The sequence below is a fragment of the Scyliorhinus torazame genome, chromosome 14 (genome assembly GCF_047496885.1).
Source record: "Scyliorhinus torazame isolate Kashiwa2021f chromosome 14, sScyTor2.1, whole genome shotgun sequence".
Lineage (NCBI taxonomy): Eukaryota > Metazoa > Chordata > Chondrichthyes > Carcharhiniformes > Scyliorhinidae > Scyliorhinus > Scyliorhinus torazame.
Genome location: NC_092720.1, coordinates 210,852,712 through 210,880,190, shown reverse-complemented (window position 1 = coordinate 210,880,190; position 27,479 = coordinate 210,852,712). Strand labels below are relative to the sequence as shown.

The window sequence follows — 27,479 nt, the reverse complement described above, 5'->3', positions numbered from 1 at the left end:
ATGTCTTTTCCATCCCCTCTAGTCAATCTTTTATTTTTTATTTCACTATGAATCCTTTAATCTGTCCTGTTCTCCACCCTATTACAGACCTTCCCTTTTGTCTTCCTCCTCCTTTCACTTCTACAAGATCTGTAAGATTACCAAGATCTTCCAACTTCGATATGATTACCATCTAACCCTCACCCTCCTCACACTTACCCGAGCCCTAAACCTAATCCTCACCCTGACATAACGTTAAAAAACAGTCGACAGGATACAGACCAGTATATTTTAGTCAATACAATTAAAATTCTCACTGGGTGAAGTTGTTCAGTCGAGTCAGCAGCCCAATAACATTGAAACTGAAAGCAGTTTGAATCAGGAAGTGCTGAGTGTGAACATGGCTCTCAGACAGCAGGTCCAGAGTTTGGCCGAGGAGACAATTTGTCCCATTTGTCTTGATTTCTTCACTGATCCGGTTTCACTGGATTGTGGACACAACTTCTGCCGCTCCTGTATCTCCCAGTGTTGGGAAAAGAAGGAGATAAATTCATGCCCGGAATGTAGAGAGGAGTTTCCGGAAAGAAACCTCAGGATAAATCGGGCCTTAGCGAATCTGACCGAGAAAACTCGAAAATTAAATCTGAATCGGAAAGAGAAGGAAAATAAACTTCACTGTGAGAAACATCAGGAAGAACTGAAGCTGTTTTGTGAAACTGACAAGAAATTGATCTGTCTGATTTGTAGAGATTCGCGGGAACACAAATCTCACAACTTTCTGCCCATCGATGAAGCTGTTGAAATCTACAAGGTAAAAGAGATATTATTTTATAAACTGATATTTTCTCCCATTTCCAGCTGTAACATTTTCATTCTGTGATTTTCTCTCCCAATCCCAGAATCAGCTGAAATCTTCCTTAAATTCTCTCACAGAGAAGAAATCGGCGGTTCTAGAAACGGAACAGAAACAGAAAGGGAAGATTTCTGAAGTTAGGGTAAGGTCTCCCTGTGCTGATTTTCTGGGATCTCGGTTAGTTTTGTTCCCTTTATCGCGGGACATTAATTATGTTTCACATTTCATTTGGTAGGAACAGTCGAGCAGTCTGCAGACCCACATCACATCCGAGTTCAGTAAAATGCATCAGATTCTCACTGAGAAAGAGCAGCGTTTACTCAGAGATCTCAGGGGAGAAGAGGAGAGGATTCTAGAAAGAATGGAGAAAAATCTTCGAGAGATTCAGGAGAATTTAAATTCTATTGAGGAGAAACTCTCCAAGTTGCAGAAACAGATGGAGCAAAAAGACGAGCTGATATTTCTGAAGGTGAGGGAATATATTGTGGCCCAGTTCAGTGAAACTTCACAGCCACAAAATAACTGATGATAATTGTGAAATAATTGTAGAATTTACTGAAAAAATACAGAATTAAACTGAAATTGTTTCCCTTCCTGAACTGTTCTGCTGTTGTCTCTCAACGAACGGCTCCCAAACTGTCTGCAGAACCCAGGGACTAAAATGTGTTGCCCTGATTTATACACTCGCTTTGTGATTATTTCCGTGTTTCTCAAGTTTAATTTTCTCCTGGAACTCCCATTGTAATCCAGTTCCAGTTCCATGTTGTGAGTGTGTGGGTGTGTCTGGTACGGTGTGTGAGAGTCACAGTGTCTGTGAGCGGGGCTGATGCTCAGTTCCAGTTCCATGTTGTGAGTGTGTGGGTGTGTCTGGTACGGTGTGTGAGAGTCACTGTGTCAGTGAGCGGGACTGATGCTCAGTTCCAGCATGTTGTGAGTGTGTGGGTGTGTCTGGTACGGTGTGTGAGAGTCACTGTGTCTGTGAGCGGGGCTGATGCTCAGTTCCATGTTGTGAGTGTGTGGGTGTGTCAGGTACGGTGTGTGAGAGTCACTGTGTCTGTGAGCGGGGCTGATGCTCAGTTCCAGCATGTTGTGAGTGTGTGTGTGTGCCTGCTACGGTGTGTGAGAGTCACAGTGTCTGTGAGCGGGGCTGATGCTCAGTTCCAGTTCCATGTTGTGAGTGTGTGGGTGTGTCTGGTACGGTGTGTGAGAGTCACTGTGTCTGTGAGCGGGGCTGATGCTCAGTTTCAGTTTATTTGACTCTCCACAATCTTCCTTCCAAAATCCATCACTTCACACCTCCGTGTGAAATCTCATCTGCTCTGAGTCTGCTCATTTCACCAGCCTGTCTCACTCCTCCTGAAATCTGTTACTGACATCCTCACTGTTCCTCATTCGTTTCTTTCAGGAGGAAGCTTTTCGGAAGAGAAGGTAGGACATGTTCTTTACTGAAACTCTGCAGTTTTATAAAATAATTCAGTCAATTGTTGTTATGGATTTATCTCTTGGTTGTTGTCACAACTTTAAATGGTCGTCCATCGGGCCATGAAAACTCGGCGTATTCTTCACTGGCGAGTATTTTACAATAACAAACGTTATGACCGTGATTAAACAGTATTAGATTTTCTATAACTGTTCTACAATATTGTATAAATGACAAGATGTCAGGTAAATAATACAACCTGGTTCACAGGCTGGAGCTGATCACTTGCCTGATGTTGGCTGTTAGTGTCTGTGACCTTCCAGGTTCGATCCCGGCTCTGGGTCATTGTTCATGTGGAGTTTGCACATTCTCCCCGTGTTTGTGTGGGTTTGTGTGGGTTTCGTCCCCACAACCCAAAGATGTACCAGGCAGGTGGATTGGCCATGTTAAACTGCCACTTGATTGGAAAAAATGAATTGGATACTCTAAATTTATTTTTTATAAGTTCCAGGTGTTTTCAGTCATTGTCTTTGTTCTACAAACTTTGATTGTAAAACAGCAAGTGGACAGGCTAAATGTTTCTCTTCTCCTGTGATTTGTGATATCCCGGTAACTAATCTGTTATCAGACTGTGAACCTTTTTCAGAACAGGGGGGTTTCCATTCTCTGCCTTTGAGTTTCCAAGTTATCCCTTTCTCAGTTATAGAAACGTGATTAATATTTCACTTTCTACATTTTCTCTATCACCAAAAATGCTGAAAATGTGACTATTTACATATGTTCTAAAATCTTCTAACATACAAATTGATTGCATTTTTTTAACATACAGGATTAGTGATGAGACTTGCTCACTCTCAGTATCTGCTGCCGCCCTGTCTATCGGAAAGTTCAAAGGCCCTTTACAGTACACAGCGTGGAGAGAAATGATAAACTCCATTAACCCCGGTAAAACTCTTCTATTCATTTTCCTGATTTTAAATCCAGTTGTGAAGGGACTAAAGGGTCTCCAAGGTCCCAGATTAAATATTCACTTTGCCGGTTGTTAATCCCCGGGAGCCTCTCCATTCTCATATTTTACTCTCTGTGGGTTCCTCTGGGTGAGTGTCTGAAGCCATCAGCACCGTGTGTCAAAGCAGTGAAGGGATCTGTATAACCAGAGGAATAGAGCACCAATCTCAGGATGGGAAACCCAATTTGTCGAGGAGACTGGACTGGTCCCGTCTGTCATTCTGTGAACATTTTTTATCATTGTTTATCGGGAAGACATTCAGACATTAGAGAGCAAGTGTTAAACGGCAGATAATCTGGTTGGTGGAATTGAACTCCTGGATTGGATTGGATTGGATTTGTTTATTCTCAAGTGTACCGAGATACAGTGAAAAGTATTTTTCTGGGAGCAGCTCAACAGATCATTAAGTACATGGGAAGAAAAGGGAAGAAAAGAAAATACATAATAGGGCAACACAAGGTACACAATGTAACTACATAAGCACTGGCATCGGATGAAGCATACAGGGTGTAGTATTAATGAGGTCAGTCCATAAGAGGGTCATTTAGGATTCTGGTGACAGTGGGGAAGAAGCTGTTTTTGTGTCTGTTCATGCGTGTTCTCAGACTTCTGTGTCTCCTGCCCGATGGAAGAAGTTCGAAGAGTGAGTAAGCCGGGTGGGAGGGATCTTTGATTATGCTGCCCGCTTTCCCCAGGCAGCGGGAGGTGTAGGTGGAGTCAATGGATGGGAGGCAGGTTCGTGTGATGGATTGGGCAGTGTTCACAACTCTCTGAAGTTTCTTGCAGTCCTGGGCCGAGCAGTTGCCATACCAGGCTGAGATGCAGCCCGATAGGATGCTTTCCATGGTGCATTTGTAAAAGTTGGTAAGACTCAATGTGGACATGCCGAATTTCCTTAGTTTCCTGAGGAAGTATAGGCGCTGTTGTGCTTTCTTGGTGGTAGCGTTGATGTTGGTGGACCAGGACAGATTTTTGGAGATGTGCACCCCTAGGAATTTGAAACTGCGAACCATCTCCACCTCGGCACCGTGGATGCTGACACGGGTGTGTACAGTACTTTGCTTCCTGAAGTCAATGACCAGCTCTTCAGTTTTGCTGGCATTGAGGGAGAGATTGCTGTTGCTACACCACTCCACTAGGTTCTCTATCTCCCTCCTGTATTCTGACTCGTCGTTATTCGACATCCGTCCCACTATGGTCGTATCGTCAGCAAACTTGTAGATGGAGTTGGAACCAATTTTTGCGACGCAGTCATGTGTGTACAGGGAGTAGAGTAGGGGGCTAAGTACGCAGCCTTGCAGGGCCCTGGTATTGAGGACTGTTGTGGAGGAGGTGTTGTTGTTCATTCTTACTGATTGTGGTCTGTTGGTCAGAAAATCAAGGATCCAGTTGCAGAGGGAGGAGCCAAGTCCTAGGTTTTGGAGCTTTGATATGAGCTTGGCTGGGATTATGGTGTTGAAGGCGGAGCTGTAGTCAATAAATAGGAGTCGAATGTAGGAGTCCTTGTTTTCGAGATGCTCTAGGGATGGGTGTAGGGCCACGGAAGTGGCGTCTGATGTGGACCGATTGCAACGGTATGCGAATTGCAGTGGATCAAGGTGTTCTGGGAGTATGGAGGCGATGCGCTTCATGATCAACGTCTCGAAGCACTTCATTGCGACTGACGTCAGGGCCACCAGACGGTAGTCATTGAGGCACGTTGCCTGGTTCTTTTTTGGTACCGGGATGATGGTGGTCTTCTTGAAGCAGGAGGGGACCTCGGAGAGGAGTAGGATTGGAGTAGGTTACCTTCGTCAAGAGGAGGGGCTGCAGAAACTGCGAGTCTGCACTGGATAAGGGAGGGAGTGTGGTGATATTATTGAAATTTTCAAGGTTCAAAACAGAAGGGAGAATGTAAAAATCCACAAGTTTAACACAGCCACAGGGTCCAGATCAAAGTCGGTATAGTTTTAAATCTAGAATAGGGAGTTTGGACTGAGTGAGGTTGATTTTTTGAGTGACTCCATTGATGGAGCAGGTGGTGAACCAGTGAAGCCACTGCTCACTCTGTGAATTTGCTCAGAGGCCCAGTCCATTCTGAGGGCTGATCTTCAGAACAATATCACTGTCCACTTTCCCACGGGTTTGCAGTGTGGGAAGATGTTCTGTGGTTCCTGAGGAGGGGACAAGAGACAGGAAATCCTCCTCTGACTCCGGTGAGGGGAGTGGGGTGACATGTATATACAGCGGGGGTGAGAGAGGGAAAAGAGCGGCGAGCAGCAGTAAGAAAAATCCCACCTCCTGGTCACAGATAAATCATTACACAATAGGGAAAAATAGATATTGAACTGAAAAACTGCCCTCATTCCGGCAGTGTGACCCCAAACGCATCATAACCAGTGGAATATTGTTGAGGAACAGTCACTGTTGTAATGTAGGAAATTAGAAAACCAATTTCTGAACAGCAAGATTCCAGAAACAGTATTGACCAATCAGGGAGATTTCTGTTTTGATGACGTTGTTGTGATGTTATAAATATTGGGCAGGACTCAGAGAGAATGAACTCCGAACATAATTTCTGATGGAGTTTCCGGAGGTCACTTTCAGACTAGTGATTCAACCATTCTACAGACTGTTCCTCTGGTTGGGGCATCACCATCCAGTGGAGGATCAAGAGTGTATTGACTCCCCATCTGAATCAAATGTCTCCAGTTTGTGGAGACAATGAGGCTTCTTCTTGTGTTCAGTGTGGGAACACTGGATACCTGCAGCTGCTACATAACTGCAGAGTGTTTGGTGACATTAGTGGGAGTTGGGTAGTAAGTACTGTGAATGATTTTGGTCTCCTAACGGCTCCGTTTACTGAGTAAATCTGGAGGATTCTGAAATGTAAATCACTCCAAATACTTTATGTGGAGGGTGTCAATAGTAAGGGATGAGTTTTAGCCTGAAGAATCTGGGTCATTGCCTGTGAGGCAAGATTCGATTTGGACCAGCAAATGGCAGGTCAGAATGACCTTGAAGGTGGATGGTAAGGGAGCAGTCCCCACCCTCCCTCCAGCTTTGTTATCAGGGGAAACCAGGGTCACCTTGTCTTCACTGGACAGCGCAGACTTTGTTGAATCTGTGGAAAATCGGGCCTGATCATTCCCATGTTCACCACACCACATTCCCACCTGTCTCCCGCGTGCCCCTGACAGACATCTTGAACATCTGTATTTGCAGACAACCGAGTTGTAGGGGTGGGGAGGGGGTGGTGCGGGGGGGGGGGGGGGGGGGGGGGGGGTGGGGGGGGGGGGGGCGACGGGCAACGTGAAATTGGTGACCCCAGAGGACATCAAGGAACTCAAACGGGATTACAAAAAGGTGGATGCCTTTGGAACTCCTCTTTGAGGTCCTGGTGCCTGGGGAAGCAGTCAAGTGGAAAATCGAGATGTTGTTTATCCTTAGAGGTGTTCAGAGGGTGAGAGAGACAAAAGGAAATGTCCTGACTCGAGAAAAGCAAATAGAATCTGCTCCTGCTGCTGATGATCGGGGTCATTGATTAGTAAGTTTGCAGACAACACAAAGATTGGTGGAATTGCGGATAGCGAAGAGGACTGTCTGAGGATTTAGATTGTTTGGAGACTTGGGCGGAGAGATGGCAGATGGAGTTTAATCTGGACAAATGTGAGGTAATGCATTTTGGAAGGTCTAATGCAATAGGGAATATACAGTGAATGGTAGAACACTGAAGAGTATTGAAAGTCAGAGAGATCTAGGTGTACAGGTCCACAGGTCACTGAAAGGGACAACATAAGTGGAGAAGGTAGTCAAGAAGGCATACGGCATGCTTGCGTTCATTGGCCGGGCATTGAGTATAAGGTGACCTGAGTTAGGCCACACTTGGAATATCGTGTTCAATTCTGGTCGCCAGACTACCAGAAGGATGTGGAGGCTTTAGAGAGGGTGCAGAAGAGAGGACGCTGAGATGGCGGCGGTGTCACGTGGAACGTGCTGTCCCGCGGTGGCGGCCCCAAGGGTGCCCGCCGCCAGCAGGATCATAGCCAGCAGGTCCTTGGCCTCCACAGGTATTCCGACAGATGAAGAACAATCGACTGGTCTCGAGAGGAAAGTATTGCAAGCTATGAAGAAAGGGAAGGATCCCTCCAGTATCTTCAAATCAAAGGAGTATGCAGGTACCAAGGAAGATCCTCATGTTGTTCCTTCAATCGCTGACAAGAGGCTTGTTGGCTGCATTTGTGAAGAAGATAACACTGCGATTGTTTGGTTCTGGCTGCATTCTGGAAATCCCCAGCGATGTCCATCCTGTGGCTCTCACTATAAACTTGAGCATCATGAACTTCCTCATTAGCTTGGTGACAATCACTGTGCCTCAGTCATAATTTACTGTAAATCATTTAAATATATCAATCCATTATTTTTGTTTCGAATGAAGGTGTGCACTGTACAAAATAAATAGTAAATTGCCAAAAAAAAAAAAAGAGGGTGCAGAAGAGATTTACCAGGATGTTGCCTGGTATGGAGGGCATTAGCTATGAGGAGAGGTTGAGTAAACTTGGTTTGTTCTCACTGGAACATCGGAGGTTGAGAGGCAAATTGATAGAGGTCAACAATATTATGAGGGGCATAGACAGAGTGGATAGTCAGAGACTTTTTCCCAGGTTTCCTAGGGGGCATAGGTTTAAGGTGCAAGGGGCAATGTTTAGAGGAGATGTACGAGGTAAGTTTTTTACACAGAGGGTAGTGGGTGCCTGGAACTCGCTACCGGAGGAGTGGTGGAAGCAGGGCCGATAGTGATGTTTAAGGGGCATCATGACAAATGCATGAATAGGATGGGTACAGAGGGATACGGACCCCGGAAGTGTGGAAGATTTTAGTTTAGACGGGCAGCATGGTCGGCGCAGGCTTGGAGGGCAGAAGGGCCTGTTCCTTTGCTGTACTGTTGTTTGTTCTTTGTTCTTCATGACTCACTCTTCGCTGCAGAGGCTCCAAGATTATCATTCATTCCAGACTCCGCTCACGTTTCATCTTCCACAGGTTACAGAGAGAGAGGGATACAGGGACAGAGAGAGAGACAGAGAGAGAGAGAGAGAGATAGAGAGAGGGAGAGAGAGAGACAGTGAGAGAGAGAGAGACAGAGAGAGAGACAGAGAGAGAGAGAGACAGAGAGAGAGATCGAGAGATCTGTGATCAACAGCCTGAAGGAAGAAGTTGGTTCAGTGACATCATCGCAGTCTGACATACTGAGGATCAGCAAATCATTTTGTGCCAGATTGTGTGACATGAAGCCCACAGACCCCCCTCCCCCAGCTTTACTGTCCCCTATCACAGAAATCTTAGATGACACGAGAAAATACACTAAATTTGGTTGAGTTGACACAAACTGCCAGCTTCTTGAGAGGACGTGACAGTTCATCAGGTCATTTGTGTTTGACTCTGTGAGACTGGATCAGGCCAGTGAGTGAGAGTTTGATTCTGACTGATAAGATTTTAGAATCCATGAGGAAAGGCTTCCTCACCTTCATCTACAAGTGGAAGGGGACAGAGAGGATTTAGAAATTGGTGACATTTGACTGCTTTTTAAAAAAAATATATTTTATTGAAAATTTTTGGCCAACCATAACAGTACATTGTGTATCCTTTACACAGTAATATAACAATATAAATAACAATGGCCAGTTTTATAAACAAGAAATAAATAATATATAAACAAAAACAAAACTAAATGGCAACTGCCTTGTCCCAGATAAATACTCTCCAAAAATATGTTTTAACAGTCCAATATACAATTATCTATAACAACAACCTATACATATTATACTTATATATTAACATCCCTGAGAGTCCTTCTGGTTCCTGCCCCCCCCCCCCACCCCCCCCCCCACTGGCTGGGCTGCTGCTGCTGTCTTCTTTTCCATTCCCTCTATCTTTCTGTGAGGGATTCGACGAACGGTTGCCACCGCCTGGTGAACCCTTGAGCCGATCCCCTTAGGACGAACTTAATCCGTTCCAGCTTTATAAACCCTGCCATGTCATTTATCCAGGTCTCCACACCCGGGGGCTTAGCTTCCTTCCACATCAACAGTATCCTGCGCCGGGCTACTAGGGACGCAAAGGCCAAAACATCAGCCTCTCTCGCCTCCTGCACTCCCGGCTCTTCTGCAACCCCAAATATAGCCAACCCCCAGCTTGGTTCGACCTGGACCCCCACTACCTTCGAAAGCACCTTTGTCACCCTCACCCAAAACCCCTGTAGTGCCGGACATGACCAGAACATGTGGGTGTGATTTGCTGGGCTTCTCGAGCATCTCGCACACCTATCCTCTACTCCAAAAAATTTGCTGAGCCGTGTTCCAGTCATATGCGCCCTGTGTAACACCTTAAATTGTATCAGGCTCAGCCTGGCACACGAGGACGATGAGTTTACCCTACTTAGGGCATCAGCCCACAGCCCCTCCTCAATCTCCTCCCCCAGCTCTTCTTCCCATTTCCCTTTCAGCTCATCTACCATAATCTCCCCCTCGTCTCTCATTTCCCTATATATGTCTGACACCTTACCGTCCCCCACCCATGTCTTTGAGATCACTCTGTCCTGCACCTCCTGCGTCGGGAGCTGCGGGAATTCCCTAACCTGTTGCCTCGCAAAAGCCCTCAGTTGCATATACCGGAATGCATTCCCTTGGGGCAACCCATATTTTTCGGTCAGCGCTCCCAGACTTGCAAACGTCCCATCTACAAACAGATCTCTCAATTGTGTTACTCCTGCTCTTTGCCATGTTCCAAATCCCCCATCCATTCTCCCCGGAGCAAACCTATGGTTATTTCTTATCGGGGACCACACCGAGGCTCCCATCTTTCCCCTATGCTGTCTCCATTGCCCCCAAATTTTCAGAGTAGCCACCACCACCGGGCTTGTGGTGTATTTCTTCGGTGAGAACGGCAACGGCGCCGTCACCATAGCTTGTAGGCAAGTCCCCCTGAGGACGCCTTCTCCAATCTCTTCCACGCCGCTCCCTCCTCTTCTCCCATCCACTTACATACCATTGAGATGTTGGCGGCCCAGTAGTAATCACTTAGGCTCGGTAGTGCCATCCCCCCCTATCCCTACTACGCTGTAAAAATCCCCTCCTCACTCTCGGGGTCTTCCCGGCCCACACAAAACTCATGATACTCTTCTCAATCGTTTTGAAAAAAGCCTTCGTGATCACCACCGGGAGGCACTGAAACACAAAGAGGAATCTCGGGAGGACCACCATTTTAACCGCCTGCACCCTCCCTGCCAGTGACAGGGATACCATGTCCCATCTCTTGAAGTCCTCCTCCATCTGTTCCACCAACCATGTTAAATTTAACCAATGCAATGTACCCCAATTCTTGGCTATCTGGATCCCCAAGTAGTGAAAGTCCCTTGTTACCTTCCTCAGCGGTAAGTCCTCTATTTCTCTGCTCTGCTCCCCTGGATGCACCACAAACAACTCACTTTTCCCCATGTTCAGCTTATATCCTGAAAATTCTCCAAACTCCCCAAGTATCCGCATTATCTCTGGCATCCCCTCCGCCGGGTCCGCCACATACACCAACAAATCGTCCGCATACAGAGATACCCGGTGTTCTTCTCCTCCCCTGAGTACTCCCCTCCACTTCCTGGAACCCCTCAATGCTATTGCCAGGGGCTCAATCGCCAGTGCAAACAATAATGGGGGCAGAGGACATCCCTGCCTCGTCCCTCTATGGAGCCGAAAATACGCAGACCCCCGTCCATTCGTGACCACGCTCGCCAAGGGGCCCTGTAGCAGCTGTACCCATCTAATATACTCATCTCCAAAGCCAAATCTCCTCAACACCTCCCACAAATAATCCCACTCCACTCTATCAAATGCTTTCTCGGCATCCATCGCCACCACTATCTCTGCTTCCCCCTCTGGTGGGGGCATCATCATTACCCCTAGCAGCCTCCGTATATTCGTATTCAGCTGTCTCCCCTTCACAAACCCAGTTTGGTCCTCATGGACCACCCCCGGGACACAATCCTCTATCCTCATTGCCATTACCTTGGCCAGAATCTTAGCGTCTACATTTAGGAGGGAAATAGGTCTATAGGACCCGCATTGCAGCGGGTCTTTTTCCTTCTTTAGGAGAAGCAATATCGTTGCCTCTGACATAGTCGGGGGCAATTGTCCCCTTTCCTTCGCCTCATTAAAGGTTCTCATCAGTAGCGGGGCAAGCAAGTCCACATATTTCCTGTAAAATTCAACTGGAAATCCATCCGGTCCCGGAGCTTTCCCCGCCTGCATACTCCTAGTTCCTTTCACTACAGCAACCTGCTCGCCTTCTCCCCATATTCGTACTGTACACCCTGTGCCTTCCTCCACTGTGCCTCTGCAGTACCCGATGTCAGCAAATCAAATTCTACGTGTAACCTTTGCCTTTCCCTGTACAGTCCCTCCTCCGGTGCCTCCGCATATTGCCTGTCCACCCTCAGAAGTTCTTGCAGCAACCGCTCCCGTTCCCTACTCTCCTGCTTTCCTTTATGTGCCCTTATTGATATCAGCTCCCCTCTAACCACAACCTTCAGCGCCTCCCAGACCACTCCCACCTGGACCTCCCCGTTATCATAGAGTTCCAAGTATTTTTCAATGCACCCCCTCACCCTTAGACACACCCCCTCATCCGCCATTAGTCCCATGTCCATTCTCCAGGGTGGACGCCGTTCTGTTTCCTCCCCTATCTCCAAGTCCACCCAATGTGGAGCGTGATCCGAAATGGCTATAGCCGTATACTCCGTCCCCCTCACCTTCGGGATCAACGCCCTTCCCAAAACAAAAAAGTCTATTCGCGAATAAACTTTGTGGACATAGGAGAAAAACGAAAACTCCTTACTCCTAGGTCTGCTAAATCTCCACGGGTCTACTCCTCCCATCTGCTCCATAAAATCTTTAAGCACCTTGGCTGCAGCCGGCCTCCTTCCAGTCCTGGACCTCGACCTGTCCAGCCCTGGTTCCAGCACCGTATTAAAATCTCCCCCCATTACCAACTTTCCCACCTCTAGGTCCTCATAAAATTGGCATCATCCCAGTTCGGGACATATACGTTTACCAAGACCACCGCCTCCCCCTGTAATTTGCCACTCACCATCACGTATCTGCCCCCGCTATCCGCCACTATGGTCTTTGCCTCAAACATTACCCGCTTCCCCACTAGTATAGCCACCCCCCTGTTTTTCGCATCTAGCCCCGAATGAAACACCTGCCCCACCCATCCTTTGCGGAGTCTGACCTGGTCAATCAGTTTCAAGTGCGTCTCCTGTAACATAACCACGTCTGCCTTAAGTTTCTTAAGGTGTGCGAGTACCCGTGCCCTCTTTATCGGCCCGTTCAGCCCTCTCACATTCCACGTGATCAACCGGGTTGGGGGGCTTTTTACCCCCCCCCCCTTGTCGATTAGCCATCCCCTTTTTCCAGCTCCTCACCCGGTTCCCACGCAGCTGTGCACCCCCCCCAGGCGGCGCCCCCCCGCCCACCCCACCCCCTACCGGCTCCCCCCTCTCCCCAGCAGCAGCAACCCAGAAACTCCCCCCTCCCACCCCCCCCCCGCTAGACCCTCCACTAGCATAGTTACACCCCCCATGTTGCTCCCAGAAGTCAGCAAACTCTGGCCGACCTCGGCTTCCCCCCGTGACCTCGGCTCGCACCGTACGACATCCCCTCCTTCCTGCTTCCCTATTCCCGCCGTGATTATCATAGCGCGGGAACAAAGCCCGCGCTTCCCTTTTGGCCCCGCCCCCCATCTCCTCCACCTCCCTTCCTCCCTCCACCACCACCTGTGGAAGAGAGAAAAGTTACCGCATCGCAGGATTAATAACATAAAACTCATCTTTCCCCCCCTTTTTCCCCCCTCTTCGCCCCCCATACTCACCCCACCACTTTGTTTCAAACGTTCTTTTTTTAATAACCCGCTTATTCTAATTTTTCTTCCACAATAAAAGTCCACGCCTCATCCGCCGTCTCAAAGTAGTGGTGCCTCCCTTGATATGTGACCCACAGTCTTGCCGGTTGCAGCATTCCAAATTTTATCTTCTTTTTGTGAAGCACCGCCTTGGCCCGATTAAAGCTCGCCCTCCTTCTCGCGACCTCCGCACTCCAGTCTTGGTATACGCGGATCACCGCGTTCTCCCACCTACTGCTCCGAGTTTTCTTTGCCCATCTAAGGACCATCTCTCTGTCCTTAAAACGGAGGAATCTCACCACTATGGCTCTATGAATTTCTCCTGCTCTCGGTCCTCGCGCCATCACTCGGTATGCTCCCTCCACCTCCAGCGGACCCGCCGGGGCCTCCGCTCCCATTAATGAGTGCAGCATCGTGCTCACATATGCCCCGATGTCCGCTCCTTCTGCACCTTCAGGAAGACCAAGAATCCTTAAATTATTCCTCCTCGCGTTATTCTCCAGCACTTCCAGACTTTCCACACATCGTTTATGGTGTGCCTCATGCATTTCCGTCTTTACCACCAGGCACTGTATATCGTCCTCATTCTCGGCAGCCTTTGCCTTCACGACCCGAAGCTCCCGCTCCTGGGTCTTTTGCTCATCCTTTAGCCCTTCGATCGCCTGTAATATCGGGGCCAACAGCTCCTTCTTCATCTCCTTTTTAAGTTCTTCCACGCAGCATTTCAAAAACTCTTGTTGTTCAGGGCCCCATGTTAAACTGCCACCTTCCGACGCCATCTTGGTTCTTGCTTGCCTTCCTTGCCGCTGCTCCAAAGGATCCACTGCAATCTGGCAACTTTCCTCTCCTTTTTCCATCCGTATCCGGGGGGGGGGATTCCCTTCTGGTTTACCGCACTGTGCTTTTAGCCGTTAAAATTGCCGTTGGGGCTCTTATTAAGAGCCCAAAAGTCCGTTCCACCAGGAGCTGCCGAAACGTGCGACTTAGCTGGTCATCGCCGCACCCGGAAGTCCTCCGACATTTCACTGCTTAACATGGACAACAGAATTCTGTCCAAGGTCATCAATCGAGTCAAGTCTGCTCTAGAGTTGGTGATCTACTTTGATCAGACCTCTGCTGTATCCGGAAGGAAGCTCTCTGATAGCCGTGTGCTCCTCAGGGATTGTAGGATTCGATTGTGCCAGTTGAGGGATTTTGAAAGCATTCAGGTTACCAGCTGCACTTGCGATTACTGGAACTCAGTAGAAATTTAAGTTAAAACTTCTCAGGTGCAAATAAGAATTGTTTTATTTGTCTTCTATTGATTACAATTTGAAAGTCATTTAAAAGGCAATTCGTAGACAATTTGAAGCTTTCAAAGAATCACAGAAATATCTTCTTGCTTCGGCAAAACTTCAACAGTCAAAGTCAAAAACTAACTGAAGCTACCTACCCAAAAAACTAACCTAAAACTAACCAAAAAATGGCGGAATGAAACTCCTCAGTTATACTGTTTCATATCTGTCTTAAGTCATCTGATCACACCCCAATATAATCCTAATTGGTTTGGGTTAGACTCAAACACATCTGATTTGACGGCAAGCCGTCCATCTTCAAAATGTAACATTACTTCTAATTGTTGTGTATCTGCATACTTGTGTATGTTAAAGAATGCAACATTGTGCTTTCTCAAAGCCAGCAAAAACTGGTTTTATGCTGGCTTGGCTATTGCAACAATGGAAACTTCATGTTATCTCGTTATGCCATGCTGTACAATGACTTGAAAAATGTAAATCAAACTGTCTGTTTTAATCTAGTAAAATGAATTATGCTGTTTCTATGAAATTGTCATGTTTTGAGAATGTTGGAATCAAATATATTTGATTTGATGTTCTAACTGTCCATTTATTAAAAACAAACCAGCAATAGTCGAGAATGTTTCAGCCTGTTTAAGTTATGGAATGTGGTTCAGGCTGTTATCACTAATGGTCTGAAATGAGAACAATAGAGCCTTTAAGTTACTGGGCTGGATTCAGCCCTTGTCCTTGGAGAAATGTAATGAAAAGTGTTTTGTCTTATCAGACTTCTGTGTTATTTTAAAACTATGAAAATTAATTTGCAGAATATGTGTTTTTTAATCCATAATTTAAAACTGGGGCTTAATATTTACGCTAAACAGCTATCTTTTACCTATATTAGGTATATTAGAAATACCTGGCTTCTACAGGGATATAATCACCTATATCTGGGACAGATTGTAGACACCTGCCTCATCAGCTTGGACCAGGAGAAGACCTGTAACAGAATATCACACACCCACATGGTCAATATGTTCTACAAAATGAAGTTTGAGGAGCAAATCTGCAAATGGATCCAATTGAAACTGAAAAGTTTTCCAGTTAAATCTGGAGTCAGACAGGGCTGTGTTCTCTCTCCGATCTTGTTCCTGTGCTGTCACCTCCTGTTAAATTCCTTTTCTGAGTTTTAAGCCCATGTTCAAATCCCCAAACTCGATCCCTCTGTATTTATAATTGTTCTCTGACCTTACATTCTTCTACAAAGTCTTCCAGAAATGAGCACTTCTGAAATAAATGTCCAATTTTCCTGCACGTGGATATTTGAACCACAGCAACCAGATTTTCATCCCGATCACAGCGCAGAATTGTCCTAATAAATGACACACATAACAAGCATAATACATTATCCCTCCTCATCCCTCTGAACATCTCTGCAAACATTGACATGGTCAACGCCACCATTCTCCTCCAAACAATCTCCTCTATTTCCCGACTCTGTGGCACTGTCTTTATTTGGTTCCACACTTGGCGATTCTATAACAGCCAGAGTATCTCCAGCAAAGTTTCACTTTTCACCTCCATACTGCACCCGAGGAGACTCTCAAACGTTTTATCCTTGATTGTCTCCTTTTCCTGATCTACTTGCTGCCACTTAGTAACCTCACCCACAGAAAGAGGGACAGTTTTCAAATGACACCCAGTTCGATCTCTCCATTACCTCTCTTGACCCCCCCACTGCCAGTGTCTTGTCAGCTTATCTGCAGCTCCAACAACACTAAAGAAGTTGAACACCATCCAGGACAAAGTCGCCCGTTTTATCGCCCCCCCTTCCACAAACATGCAATCCCTCTAACAAGGACGAACAATGTCAGCCGTGTGTACCTTCTACAAGATGCTCTTCAGAAACTCGCCAAGGCTTCTTTCCAAACACACAACCGCTACCATCTAGGAGGACAAGAGCAGCAGATGCCTGAACACACCACCACCTGGAAGTTCCCCTCTCAGCCACACACTATGCTGACTTGGCAATATATCGCCATTCCTTCATTGTCACTGTGTCAAGATCCTGGAATTCCCTCCCTAACAGCACTGTGGGTGTACCTACACCACATAGACTGCAGAAGTTAAGAAAGTAACGCACCAACACTGTCTCCCTCCCCTGCTTTCTACCCACCCCCAGCTGATTTAGACCCTTCCCCTCTCCATTCCTCTCCCCTTCTGCTCCCTAATTCTCTGCCCTCCCACTCATCCAGAAGTTGCTGCCAGACACCTCCCCTTTTGCTGCAGTTTTCTCTCTCACCTCCCATTCCTCTGCCCTCTCTCCCCTCCATCTACACCCCTTCTGCCCACGACCCACAGCTCTCTCCTCGTCATCTTACACATGTTCTGCTCCCTGTACATCCTCTCTCCCACTATCTATCCTTCCCTCATCTCCCATCCCATCACTCTCACCATTCTGCTGTTCCACACCCCTCAATCCCACACTCTCTCTCCTACTCCCACACACTGTTCCCCACAATCCCCATTCCTTCACTTCCAGCTTCCCTAACCGTCTCTCCCTCCCCTCCAGCATATGTCCTGTCCCCTCTAGCTCACTCGATCCTCCCTCAGTCCATTCACACGCTCCCCGACTCCAAAGTGATGTTCATCACAGAATTCACAGTGCAGAAGAGGCCATTGGCCCATCGAGTCTGTACTGGCCCTTGGAAAGAGCACCCTACTTAAGCCCAGGCTCCCACCCTATCCCTGTAACCCAGTAATCCAACCTAACCTTTTGGACACTAAGGGGCAATTTAGCATGGCCAATCTACCTAACCTACACATCTTTGGATTGTGGGAGGAAACCGGAGCACCCGGAGGAAACCCACACACAGGGAGAAAGTGCAAACTCCACACAGACAGTCACCCGAGGCCGGAATTGAACCTGGGACCCTGGAGCTGTGAGGCAGCAGTGCTAACCACTGTGTCACCGTGCCGTGTGTTGATAGTTCAGTTAGTAGATGGAGTATAATGTGGGAAAAGGCAGGAAGAATATAAAGAGAATATATTAATTACATGGAGAGGGTGAGGAAATATATATTCTGGAGATTGTCTTGTGTTGGTTTTCAGTGTGGAACACCTGTGGGAGTGACCTTTGAGTTGACTGGAGAGTGTAACGTTTCAGGTTCAGAATGTCCCGAGGGTTGACACATTCAGATCCTGTCTCAGGGCAGGAGGCTGAACCCTGATGGGGGGTCACAGGTCATCTCAAGGGTCAGTGAACAACAGTTTGTGTTCAGTTGTTTTTAGTTTAAGGAGCTGGGAGCAGCAGTTGTTGGCAGCAGCTCAGCTGAGGAGCTGGGACTGTGGGACCGACAGGGCCAGGGGTGAGGGGCTGGTGGGGGGTGGAGATGCGGGGGTGGATCCCGCAGTGCCAACCGGGACCACCGTGTAGCCCTGTGGACCTGGTTGGGCACGGGGGGAGTGCGCAACATGCTAATGCATCGACCTTTCACCCCCTGCAGACAATGGATATTGGAATTCAACCAGCAATGGTGGCCTTCCTGCTGGTCGCCGCAGCCCTGGGGGATGCCCTGCGGCTGTACGAGCGGGAGCTCCTCGAGGAGGAGGAAGCTGCAGCAGCGGAGCAGGCAGCAGCGGTGCGAGCAGCAGAGGGGCAGAGGGCAGCCGCCCAGGTTGGAGAGCTGGCTGTCCAACAGGCCGAGGAGGGGGAGGTGCCAAGGAGGTGCCACATGAGACCTCGTGTGTACCGGCACCACCTGTCATTCGAGGAGCTGCTTGACCGGGCATGCCGTCGAAGACTCCCGATGGTGGCACACCTGGCACCGCGGGGGTATGGGGGAGGACACCCGCTCCCAAGGTGACGGTTGCCTTGAATGTTTATGCCACAGGGTCCTTCCTGGCGCCGAGTGGGGACCTGGATTTCACAGACCTCGGTGCACAGGTGCATCAATACCGTCACGGGGGTATTATATTCCCAGGCGGATCAATACATCCACTTCGATGTGGACCGAGCCCACCAGGATGCCCGGTAGGCGCGGGAGGCCTGGGCCTACGTGCACTGGACGGTCAGATCGCCTCCAGGTTCACCGACTGGGAGGTCGGGGGTGGGGGGGTGCTGGGGGACTGGCCAGGGGCACGGACACTGCACCCCAACCGCACCCCCCTCACTCCCCCCTGGTGGCGTGGTGCCGCCATGTTCTGCCTGCTGCCCACCAGATACGCCAGGAGCAGGATGGGGAGTCCGAGGTGCTGTTGTGTTCTGGCACCTCCCCTGCGGGAGTCACTGGCAAGGGTCTCATCACCTCCTCCTCCCTCGGGTGCCCAATGACCCCTGGGCTTCTCGCTGGGACTGGGGTGTGAGGGGAGTTACCCCCTGAGGCTCCCCGCCACCTGGCACTGCTGTGACTGGGCCATGCTCCGGAGCACCGCTGCAATTTCCAGGTGGCTCTGGGACATGGTCGCCTGTGGGGCAGCAAACCCTGCCCTGGGCCTCGGCCAGCGCCTGCACAGAATGCCCCAGGCCTTGGGCATGCCGATCCTTAGTCAAAACCATCGCACCAATGCCTCCACTCTGGACCCCACCCATGCGGTGTTGCCCTGGGTGACACGCATGGTCGGCACCACCTCCTGCTCCGGCACGCGGTTGGACTCCTCCACCTGCGCCTGCAGGTGTTGGATGCTCGCCGACATCCCCTCATGTAGTCCCTGGCTCTGCGACTGCATCTCCACTATCGATGGGACTGTCTGTTCCAGACGCCCGAGACCCGTCTGGATGGCAGCTAGTCCCTGGGATCGGCCCTCCGACCGTCCTCCCCCTCGGGTGCTCCTACCTCCACCTGCTGTACCGGGTCAGCTGTGTGCTGAGCACCAGAGAGTGTCCCAGGAGCCTCTTCACTAACATGGCCAACCGATGTGTGTGTCTCCGGGATGGGGGAGGGTGTTGGAGACGCTGTGACGGGAAGTCAGTGTCATCCTCCGACCCGAGCTCTGGGGTGTCCTGGGCCTCGGGCTGAGGGCTGGTGTCCGAGCTGCTCCCATCACTGCTCGGTCACGGGGGGTGGGCTCCGGCTGTGACACTGGCTGGGGGCGGGGGACGCCAGGTAGACCCACCCTATCTCCAGCAGGTCCTGCAAGACACAATAAAAATGCCTGATTAGACCGTGGGCCGGGGGTTTTGGTGGGCGGGAGGGTGTGGGGATGGATGGTGGTGTGGGGGTGAGGGTGGTGTGGGGGGGTAGGTGAGGGTGTTGAGGAGGTGATGTGGGGGTGGTGTTGGGGTAGGTGAGGGTCTGGGGGTGGTGTGGGGGCGAGTGTGGTGTGGGGGTGAGTGTGGTGTGGGGGTGAGGGTGGTGTGGGAGTGAGGGTGGTGTGTGAGTGAGTGTGGTGTGGGGGTGAGGGTGGTGTGAGAGTGAGGGTGGTGTGGGAGTGAGGGTGGTGTGGGAGTGAGTGTGGTGTGGGGGTGAGGGTGGTGTGGGAGTGAGGGTGGTGTGGGGGTGAGGGTGGTGTGGGAGTGAGGGTGATGTGGGGGTGAGGGTGATGTGGGGGTGAGGGTGGTGTGGGAGTGAGGGTGGTGTGGGGGTGAGGGTGGTGTGGGGGTGAGTGTGGTGTGGGGGTGAGGGTGGTGTGGGGGTGAGGGTGGTGCGGGGGTGAGGGTGGTGTGGGGGTGAGGGTGGTGTGGGAGTGAGGGTGTTGCGGGGGTGAGGGTAGTGCGGGGGTGAGGGTGGTGTGGGAGTGAGGGTGGTGTGGGAGTGAGGGTGGTGTGGGGGTGAGAGTGGTGTAGGGGTGAGGGTAGTGCGGGGGTGAGGGTGGTGTGGGGGTGAGGGTGGTGTGGGAGTGAGGGTGGTGTGGGGGTGAGGGTGGTGTGGGGGTGAGGGTTGTGTGGGGGTGAGGGTGGTGTTGGGGGGGTGGTTCGCGGGGCATTGTTCACACACGCGTCCTGGAGAACCGCAATTCAGCGGGGTCTCACTCCCTCGCCCGTGGCCGCACTCCGCCTCGGCGACCTCCCTTTCCTCCGGGCCACCGGCCACTTCCAGGGCCCTCTGCTCTGCCACGGTGAGGGGCCACAGGTCTCGTGGTCCACCTCCTGGCTTCGCCTGCTCCCAGCGTTTGTGTGCGGCCTTCTCCTGAGTGGGCAGGTGTTAGTGCCAGGGGCACAGTGCTGCCTACTCACCGTGGGCACCCTGAGGAGGTTGTGTAGTTTTTTTCTGCGCTGCTGGCCGGTCCGGACTATGTTGCCCCCGGCGCTGACCGCCTCTGCCACCTGCGCCCAGGCACGACGAACGGCGGCGGCTGGCAGCCTTCTTCCCGGGCCGGGGTACAGGGTCGCCCTAGTCTCCTCCACGGCGTCCAAGAGGGTCTCGGGCTCTGCGTCCGTGAACCTTGGCGCCGCTCTCCTTACAGCCACCGTGTTGGCTGGGATGGTGTGTGTGGGGGGAGAATTGTTTCTGTGCGGCTGCAGCTTGTCAGCCTCCCGAGTGTCAGTCACGGACCCGGCAGGTGTGGCGACGATTTTTCTGCCGGGAAGTCCATGGATTCTCTGTTGGTGTCAACACTTAGGGCTGGATTCTCAAATCACCGGCGCTGAAACCGCATTCGGCAATCGGCAATCGGCTGGAGAACCCATTTTTACGGCAAAATGGGGGGCGGCGGCATTTTTCAGATGCACCGCCCCCTCCAAAGCGGGGTCAGCAGTGAGTATGACACACGCCGTCGGGACGGCCTCAGGACGTCACCTGAGGCCCTCCCCTGATGCTCCGCCCCCAATTGGCCACTTCCTGATGGCGTGGGCCGCGTTTGCTCACAGTTTTCGGGGACCTCGCAGGGCAGCTGCGGACTGTGTCCAGCGCTTCCACAGTCGGGAATGGGGAGCTGTTCCGCTGGCCTGTGGGGCTTAGGCAGGGACTGGGTAAACTGGTGGGGGGTGGTCCGGGGGCGGCGAGAGGGTTAAAGGGGACGCTATTTGGCCGGGTCTGCACGTGGCCGGTGCCATGTTGGAGACGGGACATCCCTCAGTCTCGGAGAATCCCGCCCAGGGTTTTGGGTGAGTTACAGCAAAGATTTCTTGTTAATCAGGTTTACCTATTTTTTTAATGTTAGAGTATAAGATAGCGAGTATTAACTGTTCCCTTTGATTTAAAAAAAAAAATTTTAGAGCACCCAATTATTTTCTTCCAATTAAGGGGCAATTTAGTGTGGCCAATCCACCTAACCTGCACATCTTTGGGTTGTGGGCGTGAAACCCACGCAGACATGGGGAGAATGTGCAAATTCCACACAGACAGTGGCCCAGGGCCAGGATTCAAACCCGGGTCCTCAGCGCCGCAGTCTCAGTGCTAACCACTGCGCCACATGCTGCCCCCAGCTATTTGCTTTGATGACCCATGATAGGAAATTTCTTCTGGTGGTTTCAAATCCTGGAACCTTATGACATTTATTCTCTTACTAGGTCAACTAATAAAAGGTTTAATGGTCCTTAACCAAAAAAAAAAACCAAATTTGGGGGTTATTGTTCAGGACTGTTATGAATTTGGGATCTGCTCTGGTATCGGGTCAAGAGAAACTGCAGAACTGCAAATGGATCTGGCTGTCCTGGTGCAAGATTTACAAAACGTTAGTCCACAGATACAGCAAGTGATCAGGAAAGTAAATGAGATGTTGGGCGGGATTTTCCCATCGCACGACTAAGTGTTGACGCCGGCGTAAAACGAGAGTGTTTTACTCCGGCGTGAACAGGCCTTTTGGTGCCTGATTCTCCGGGGTACAGGGGGCCAGCATGGCACTGGAGCGGCCCACACTGCTCCAGCAGCTGACCCTGGCGCCAACTGGGTGCCGTGGGGTCTGCGCATGTGCAGTGGCACCAGCGCCAACGCTCCCTTCTCCGTGCCGGCCCCGACGCCAAATGGCATAGGGCAACAGGGGCCGGCGCGGAAGAAAGGAGCCCGACAGGCCCCCCCCCACCCCCCGGCGTCGGGGTGGCTTGGCGCGATTATTCATCCGCCCGTTATTCATTGTAATAAAATAGAAAAATATATAATTGTTGTTGCAGCAATCCGGGGCCTCAATGCGGTCACATCTGGAGTATTCTGTACCATTTTGGTCTCCTTATTTATTAAATTATATAATTACATTAGAAGCAGTTCAGAGAAGGTTCACTCGCCTGATTCCTGGGATGAAGGGGTTATCTTATGATGAAAGGTTGAGCAGGTTGGGCCGATACCCATTGGGGTTTAGGAGAATGAGAGGTGATCTTATTGAAACGTATAAAACGCTGAGGTGACTTGAGAGGGTGGATGCTGAGAGGATGTTTCCCTTGTGGAGGAGTCGAGCATGAAGGGACAGTTTAAAATGAGGGATCTGACATTTGAGACTGAGATGAGGAGAATTTGTTTGCTGTCAGAGGGTTGTTAGTGTTTGGGATTCTCTTCCCCAGTGAGCAGTGGTGACTGGGTCAGGAAATATATTCAATCAGATCAGCCATGATCTTACTGAATGGTGATGCAGGCTCGAGGGGCCGAATGGCCTCCTCCTGCTCCAAATTCTTGTATTCTTGTCATGTAATTTTTGTCTGGTATCTTACAGGCTCGGATTGTGTACAACCTGTGCAGTGACATTGAAACGCTGCTTAGCAGAAACATTACTTCCCACCCGCTCTCTCTCCAGCTCTTTCTCTCCTTCCCTCTGTTCCCTCTCCCTCTCTCCACAATCTTGTCTTTCCCCTCCCACTCTCCTTCTCACAATCTCTCATCTCTCTCTCACATTCTCTCTCTCCCCACTGCCCTGCTATCTCACTGCGTCCACTCCTGTCCCTCACACTCTGACTGGCTCGGGTCACTCCCTCTTCTCCCCCTTCCTTCCCTCCATCTGCACTTTCCCTCTCCCCTGTTCCTCACAGCCTATTACTCCCACACACGATCTCTCTCTCTGTTTCATATCCACTCTCCTTACTTCTGCCCTTCCCACAATCTCTCTCTCCCAGCCATGCACTCACACTCTGCCCTCTACTCAATCTAACATCTTTCCCTCCCACTCTTTATCTCCTTTCCCCCTCCCACCCTCTCTCTCTCAGCCCCTTCCATTCTCTCTTCCACCTAACCACACTCTCTCTTCCATTTCTCTCCTTCCCTCTTCCTTCATCATTCCGCTGTACCTCTCCATCTACCCTCCCCTCCGCCCACTCTCTCCCTCCCCCTCGCAATTCCCCGTCCCTTCACTTTCTTTTCCCTCCCACCTTCCTACTGTTGCGAACACCCCCTCTCTTTTTCACACTCTCCCACTTTTGCACTCATTCCTCGGCACTCTCTCTCACCCTCACACTCTCCCTGCTAACCTGCTGCCTCTACTCCTCCACCTCGGTCTCTCACACCCTCCTACACTCCCTGTCACTTCCTGTTCTCCCTGCCACACGCTCTATTTCCCAACCCTCTCCCAATCTCTCTGTAATCCAGCTCCCCCACACTCAAACCCTCCAGCTTTCCGTCACCCACTTCTGACAGACTTTCACTCCATTCTCACACTCCCTCTCTACTTTCCTGCTCTCTCCCTTCACCCACTCCCTGGCTCTGCTGCTCTGATTTCTCTCCCCTGACCCCCTCCTCCTCCCTCACTATCCTCTCCCTCACCTACCCCGTTTACACCTCTCTGCCCCTCCCTCTCTCTTCCCTCCCCCCCTCTCTTCCCTCCCCCCCTCTCTTCCCTCCCCCCCTCTCTCTTCCCTCCCCCCTCTCTCTCTTCCCTCCCCCTCTCTCTCTTCCCTCCCCCCTCTCTCTCTTCCCTCCCCCCTCTCTCTCTTCCCTCCCCCCTCTCTCTCTTCCCTCCCCCCTCTCTCTCTTCCCTCCCCCCCTCTCTCTCTTCCCTCCCCCCTCTCTCTCTTCCCTCCCCCCCTCTCTCTCTTCCCTCCCCCCTCTCTCTCTTCCCTCCCCCCTCTCTCTCTTCCCTCCCTCCTCTCTCTCTTCCCTCCCCCCTCTCTCTCCCCTCCCCCCCTCTCTCTCTTCCCTCCCCCTCTCTCTCTTCCCTCCCCCCTCTCTCTCTTCCCTCCCCCCTCTCTCTCTTCCCTCCGCCCCCTCTCTCTCCCCTCCCCCTCTCTCGCTTCCCTCCCCCCTCTCTCTTCCCTCCCCCCCTCTCTCTCTTCCCTCCCCCCCTCTCTCTCTTCCCTCCCCCTCTCTCTCTTCCCTCCCCCCTCTCTCTCTTCCCTCCCCCCTCTCTCTCTTCCCTCCCATCTCTCTCTCTCTTCCCTCCCCCCCTCTCTCTCTCTCTTCCCTCCCCCCCTCTCTCTCTCTCTTCCCTCCCCCCTCTCTCTTCCCTTCCCCCCCTCTCTCTTCCCTCCCCCTCTCTCTTCCCTCCCCCCCTCTTTCCTCCCCCCTCTCTCTCTCTTCCCTTCCCCCTCTCTCTCTCTCTTCCCTCCCCCCTCTCTCTCTCTTCCCTCCCCCCTCTCTCTCTTCCCTCCCCCCTCTCTCTCTTCCCTCCCCCCTCTCTCTCTTCCCTCCCCCCCTCTCTCTTCCCTCCCCCTCTCTCTTCCCTCCCCCCCTCTCTCTTCCCTCCCCCCTCTCTCTTCCCTCCCCCCCTCTCTCTTCCCTCCCCCCCCTCTCTCTTCCCTCCCCCCCCTCTCTCTTCCCTCCCTCCCTCCCCCCCCTCTCTCTTCCCTCCCTCCCTCCCCCCCTCTCTCTTCCCTCCCTCCCTCCCCCCCCTCTTCCCTCCCCCCTCTCTCTTCCCTCCCTCCCCCCCTCTCTCTTCCCTCCCCCCTCTCTCTTCCCTCCCTCCCCCCCCTCTCTCTTCCCTCCCCCCTCTCTCTTCCCTCCCTCCCCCCTCTCTCTCTTCCCTCCCCCCTCTCTCTCTCTCTTCACTCCCCCCTCTCTCTCTCTCTTCCCTCCCCCCCTCTCTCTCTCTCTTCCCTCCCCCCTCTCTCTTCCCTTCCCCCCCTCTCTCTTCCCTCCCCCTCTCTCTTCCCTCCCCCCCTCTCTCTTCCCTCCCCCCTCTCTCTCTCTTCCCTTCCCCCTCTCTCTCTCTCTTCCCTCCCCTCTCTCTCTCTCTTCCCTCCCCCCTCTCTCTCTTCCCTCCCCCCTCTCTCTCTTCCCTCCCCCCTCTCTCTCTTCCCTCCCCCCCCTCTCTCTTCCCTCCCCCCTCTCTCTTCCCTCCCCCCCTCTCTCTTCCCTCCCCCCCTCTCTCTTCCCTCCCCCCCTCTCTCTTCCCTCCCCCCCTCTCTCTTCCCTCCCCCCCTCTCTCTTCCCTCCCCCCCTCTCTCTTCCCTCCCCCCCTCTCTCTTCCTCCCCCCCTCTCTCTTCCCTCCCCCCCCTCTCTCTTCCCTCCCTCCCTCCCCCCCCTCTCTCTTCCCTCCCCCCCTCCCCCCCCCTCTCTCTTCCCTCCCTCCCCCCCCTCTCTCTTCCCTCCCCTTTTGTAAGGGCCCCGAAGAATCCAGCACGAGTTTTCAGGATACAAAATAATAACGTTTATTTACTATAACAATATATACAGAGCAGTAACTTCCCTTGCTACCTTCTCCTTCCTCCTGGTTCCTGGACTGGCCAGCTTATTTACAGTAGGAGTTTCTCCGCCCCCCTCATTGGGGAAGTTCATACTCCCATAGGATTGTGGGATAGTCATTTGTTCCCAGCCAATCGTCAGTAGGCAGGTTATAACATCCCCCCTCTCTCTTCCCTCCCCCAACTCTCTTCCCTACCACTCCCTCTCTTCCCTCCCCCTCCCTCTCTCTTCCCTCCCCCCCCTCTCTCTTCCCTCCCCCTCCTCTCTCTTCCCTCCCCCTCCCTCTCTCTTCCCTCCCCCTCCCTCTCTCTTCCCTCCCCCTCCCTCTCTCTTCCTCCCCTCCCTCTCTCTTCCCACCCCCCTCCCACTCTCTTCCCACCCCCTCCCTCTCTCTTCCTCCCCCTCCCTCTCTCTTCCCACCTCCTCCCTCTCTCTTCCCACCCCCTCCCTCTCTCTTCCCTCCCCCTCCCTCTCTCTTCCCTCCCCCCCTCTCTCTTCCCTCCCCCTCCCTCTCTCTTCCCTCCCCCCTCTCTCTTCCCTCCCCCTCCCTCCCTCTCTCTTCCCTCCCCCTCTCTTCCCTCCCCCTCCCTCCCTCTCTCTTCCCTCCCCCTCTCTTCCCTCCCTCTCTCTTCCCTCCCCCTCCCTCCCTCTCTCTTCCCTCCGTCTCGCTTCCCTCCCTCTCTCTTGCCTCCCTCCCTCTCTCTCTCTGCCTCCCCCTCCCTCCCTCTCTCTCCCTCCCCCTCCCTCCCTCTCTCTTCCCTCCCCCTCCCTCCCTCTCTCTTCCCTCCCCTCCCTCCCCCTCTCTCTTCCGTCGCCTCCCTCCCCTCTCTCTTCCCTCCCCTCGCTCCCCCTCTCTCTTCCCCAACCCCTCCCCTCCCCCCTCTCCCCTCCCCCTCCCCTCCCCCCTCCCCTCCCCTCACCCCCTCCCCCCCCCCTCCTCCCCCCTCCCCTCCTCCCCCCTCCCCCCTCCACCCCCTCCCCTCCCCCTCCCCCCTCAGCCCCCTCCACCCCCTCCCCTCCCCCCCTCCCCCTCCTCCTCCCTCCCTCCTCCTCCTCCCTCCCTCCTCCCCTCCCTCCCCCCTCTCCCTCCCCCCCTCCCTCCCCTCCCTCCTCCTCCCCCTCCCCCCTCCCCCTCCCCGTCCCCTCCTCCCCCTCCCCCTCTCCACCCCCTCCCCTCCCCCCTCCCCCTCCTCCTCCCTCCCTCCTCCTCCCTCCCTCCTCCTCCTCCCTCCCTCTTCCTCCTCCCTCCCCCCCTCCTCCCCTCTCCCCTCCCTCCCCCTCCCTCCCTCCCCCTCCCTCCTCCCCCCCTTCCTCCCTCCCTCCCCCCCCTTCCTCCCCCCTCCCCCCCTCCCCCCCTCTCCTCCCCCTCCCTCCTCCTCCCCCTCCCCCACCTATCCCTCCTCCCTCCCCCCTCCCCTCCCCCCCTCCCCCTCCCTCACCCCCTCCCTCCTCCCCCACTTCCTCCCCCCCACCTCCTCCTCCCCACCTCCTCCTCTCCCCCCTCTCCCCCTCCCCCCCTCCCCTCCCTCCCCCCTC

General features: G+C 52.3%; 1 pseudogene; it reads left to right on the top strand.

Moving 5' to 3' along the window:
• The first annotated feature begins 323 nt into the window (after positions 1–323).
• LOC140390453 (zinc-binding protein A33-like) overlaps positions 324–27,479 on the top strand; it is a 28,345-nt pseudogene continuing 1,189 nt past the window's right edge.